Raw genomic sequence first — 4,954 nt, 5'->3', positions numbered from 1 at the left:
CAGCCAGTTTTCTTTATCCTCCTTTTTTAAGCTTCTGATTTACCCCGATATGGAAATAGTTCAGTTTAAGAGCACATATTTAATCATAAGTGACTTTCTCTTCTGCTTTTCTTTTTCTCCATCTTCCTATTTTAGCCTCTTTTTCCCTCTTCCTCCTTTTGGTACTTCTATTTCTCTCTCATCCCCTCCTCTTCAGTCCATTCAGTATTCAGGAGAGTCCATCGTAAGTGGATTGGTAGTGCGCCCACTTAAAAGGAGTGGAGGAATCACACCACTAATCCCATTGTGACAGAACAAGAGCGGAGGCCTGCCAATATGCTGAAGTGTGTGTGTATGTTTAAAATAGACTGAGTGTGGCATTATTTTCAGTATGGGGAAAATGCATTTGAGAAAAGGAAGAGAGGGGGATATCCTATGGATAGGAAAGACAGGGAGATAGAGCGCGCTTTGTGTGTCTGCCTCAGTAAATCAGGCATATAATGCCAGCTTTTAGGAGAAAGCCTCTTCAGACTCCTATGATAAGTGGAAGGCTTCTCTGATCTGAACATAAAAGGCTCAGCAGAGGGAGAGAGGAAAAGGGTGGAGAGGAGAGAAAGTGGAAGCGGAGGAAAGGAGTTAAATTAGGAAGCACAGGATTGAGAATCCTTTTGGTTTGACCAAAATAAAATGAATGTTTTAATGTCCCAAAGAACTTTCTTGCTTTTTTACCCATAATAGGTGACCTGAAAAAGTTGGAGAAGACTTTGGACTGATATGTCCTGACGGCAGCATTAAATTCTGATTTTTCTTTGGTATTACAATGGATCCTTATAGCTTAAGATTAGTTCCCCCAAAAACATTAGGAACGAAGGGGGAGAACACTGTAGTCCTTAATCAGAGCATGAACTTTTTGGCAAATAAAGGTTATTTTCAAAACATCTAGAAACACATATCACAAAGCGTAAGAAGCCTGATTACCACTGAGGTGAGAAAAATATTTTTCACCTGCCTCAGAGAATCTGCCTTTCTTTAACATGATCGCTCCTGATTAGCCTTGATCAGCTCCAGCTGTTAGACCACACCCGCAGGTCCCACCCTGAAATAAGAGAAAGTATCGGAGACAACCTCCCAATGCGCTGTGGATATGATAGTAGTTGCCCTTCCTCTACAGTACAAATGAGCACAAAGCTATGTTGATATTCTACATATTTTGAAAATGCACATTTTCACAACTGTGGTATTTCTACAACCCCCTGTTGGTCTAGGGGAGTGGGAGCATAAACATATAGGCAGAAACTGGTAAGTTCTTCTAAAATTATGATTTATTTGATAACAAGAGGTGCAAGCAATAAACACACAAAAGGAGGGTGGATGAGGATGCTGTGAAAATTACAAAGTTAAATAAAAGAGAACCTCAAAAAGAGGATTGTGCCTAACTACAGATTTAAACAAAGGGGATTCTTGCTAATAAAACACGGAGATCACAGGTGAGAAAGAGGAAAATTAAAGAAAAAAGTGAAACACAAATATGATGGCGACAGCCGTCACACTATTAAGTAAGAAATACAATTTAAATAGCTTGTAAATATGTTTGTTCACACACAGAATTTTGAAAACCACATGAGATGTATTCATAATTCAGGCACAGCTCTCGTGCTCATCCTTGCAAACTAAATGTAGTTAAAACTCCCAGCGGAATCCAAATATGCCATGCCATCATCCTTTAACTAGTTCTGGTGTCCTTCTTCGTCATTTTACAAGATTGACATGCTGATTACATGACTTGTGCAATGGGGGAAAAATAAATTATCCATTGCATTTTTGGGAAATTTTGGTGTGACCTAAAATTTGGTGTGACCCCAAATCATAAAAGGCATTCAGCAAAATTATTTTTGCAATTGCAGTTTGATGGTTAATAAAACCTAGCCAGTAATTGCTTATACTGTACGAGCCATGCAAACGGTCAAAAAGAATCATGCAAATCCATATCTAAGTCAATCAAACAGCAGCTCAGATTTAATATTAGCAACATGAGGATCAATACTTATCTTGAAACAGCAACTAAAACCAAACAGAGTAGTAAAGCTAACACTGACTGCCATCAAGAAAACATCTTATAAGAGTCTATCTAAAGCTAACAGTTTAAAATATTATTTAACCTCTTTGTAAACAAACCACTTGTCCTAAATACATTCTTTAATCTTTAACCACACACCCAATTATCCCAAACAAGCCTTTACTAAAATACATAATGTGTATATTCACATCTGGATTTGTAGAAAGCATCTGATGAAAGTAACAGCTTTTTTAAAAGTTTAAAACAGAATAAAACGGAGAAATATTTAGTGGTATCAACGTATCGCCTGAATTTTAATGGCCGCTGTTTTATTGAGGCTTCAACCACTTTTTGAATAAACTGTCAAAGCTCCACTAAAGCCTTGGCCAGTCATCCCTGCTGTTACCTGCTGCTTCTTCTCCCACTGATCACTCTGTACAGCTGCAGGCTCTTCCCAGCAAGGTCAATCTAACATTTTTAATGACTAATCCCCACAACCTGCATGTAGGCCACAGTCCCAGGGAATCTATTAATGCTGTTATAAGGATAATGCATGCTTCATCAAGAACCTTGATTTGCTGCCACCAATATTATGAAACGCCTCCATTTGTATTTGAACACAAAGGGTTTTTTTTTTATGCTTAAGAACAAGTAGAGGAAGTTTCACACAGTCTTTATGCATTGTTATGCCAATTATTTATGCAATCTAAGTAATAGCTTTTAAACATAATGCTACTTACAGTTTTATAATTAATAAAAAATAAGATTTTTGAAATGTAAAATACTGTCGTGTGTGAAGTATCCATTGATGGAGATGTCCTATATTTCATATTTATCTATGTATTCTGTTTATCTATGTATTAATTAGGACAATTTCACACTATTAAATCAATTCCATAATGACTCTAACAGATTATTACATTTCTTGTGTCTTAACTGAAGTGTTTTGTTGATAATACACAGAACTACAGCTAGAATGTAAAATACACAAAGACTCTTTGAGGATGAACAGATCACAGGAAGATATTTCTGATCTTTGTCCTGGTCTCTTCAGTTTACATTTACTTTCTCTCACCTCATACGCAACAGCCTTTATGTTTTGAGACCCCTTTTGTTTTAATCTCCCCCTTTTCCCTCCTACATACGGTACACTTATCTCCCACCAGGCACAAACACACCTATCTTTCATTTGTGACACCCCTGTTTCCTTCTCTGTGCTCCCACCACTCCTCGCCCAGTGGGAGGCACAGGGAGGTTTATAGAGTCTAAAGTGATATCGTCGTTATTGCTCCCCTCTGAAGCATACAGTGCAATACACACAAGCACAAATAAAGAACCATCAAAGGCATGCAGTTGACCGAGCAGGCAATGAAGGGACTCAAATTCACACAGAGAAATAAAAAAACAAAACAATAATACCCACTCCTACACCTCAGAGCTCCTCTGTCAGCTGTCAAAGAAGTGTGTTCCCACGCTGTGGGGAGTGTGTCTTATGATCAGCCAGCTGTGTGTTTATGTAGGTGGTGTTTGTGTGTGTTCTGTGACGCCAAGGCTGTTCCCTGGGGATTAAACCCGTGTCTTAGGGTCAGACCAGGCTGCGCCGCTGCTAGCTGAGGACCTACCGACACTCGAACACTCCGTCAGTGACCTAGGGATGGAATCAGCAGATGCCACATCTTTCCAACAAAACACATTAGCAGACTTAGGGCTGCATCATGGTGTGTATCAGCTATTGTCCTGAGGCAAATCCATCAAAGTGAATTAGATGGACATGCATCAAGTAACAGCAAGGAAGAGAAAGTATCTAAGTTACGTTGGTTTCCTCACAAAAGATGTGAATACTAAACATATGCATTATTGTAAGCAATAGTAGTTGGTAAGACAAACTAGAAATTTGTCATCCACATTTAATCAATTCCTCAGCATGCTGTCATCAGCATGCCGTTCCAAGGGAGCATTCTGAGGATAAGGGTTGCCTTACGCCCTGCTGGTTAACCAGTAGGCCACCACTCCTTCAAATTGACATTGAATATACAATAAACTGTGGTTATATATACATAAACATCCCTGCTGACTATCAAATAAACCATCAGCCCATGTCTTTGACTGCTTTTTCATATAATAGTTCTGGCCTCTCTCTCTGGGAAGTTTTTTTTAACCCATTAGATATTATCTTTGAATACTCCTATCCTTGTAGATGCAGTTGAAATGAAAGGATAGAGGGGATTTTCCAGAGTTGTACAAACTGCTTGCTTCACTGAAGCTTTAAAGCCTAATTCAATATTCAGAATAATTAAATACAAATTTCAAAAATGTACCCCTTGGGTTGACGTTTGCTTATGACTTAAGTCACGAAGTTAAACATTGAAACAAGACAGAATACAGATATATCAACTTTTTATTAATGGAGCAGTTAGCTGCTGCTTATAGGGGTGGGTGATATATCGATTATACTTGATGTATCTCAAGTTTTCCCACGCACGATAGTTAAACGACTCAATCGCAACCATCGAGTATAAATTAGTATGGCGACATTAAGCCATTTGCATCTAATTCACTGAGTTTTATTTTTCCCACACACTTTGAATACATCATAAACCCCTTATCAAAACAGAATTATTTTCTGTGCACCACCTACAGCAACCGGCAAATGAAATATGGCGACAGCAGGTGTTTCAGCTAAGCAATATATGGCAGTGGTTTGGATTTCACCCCGAGGTCGACGGACAAAAGGTGCAAAATCATTGCTGCAAAAGTTAGGAGTACAAATTTATTCCACCACCTAAAAATTCATCCTGCTAAATGAAGCATGTCAGCGTCTCCCTGCAAACCAATTCAAACGTTAAATACGTTTTTTGTGCTTCTTTATAATTCGCAGCACATAAAGATCAATGCAAATAATTTTAAGATGCTCTAATA

The sequence above is a fragment of the Cyprinodon variegatus genome, unplaced genomic scaffold (assembly GCF_000732505.1).
Source record: "Cyprinodon variegatus isolate N-32 unplaced genomic scaffold, C_variegatus-1.0 Scaffold799, whole genome shotgun sequence".
Lineage (NCBI taxonomy): Eukaryota > Metazoa > Chordata > Actinopteri > Cyprinodontiformes > Cyprinodontidae > Cyprinodon > Cyprinodon variegatus.
The sequence above is the reverse complement of the archived record's forward strand: the minus strand, read 5'-3'. Positions refer to the sequence as shown.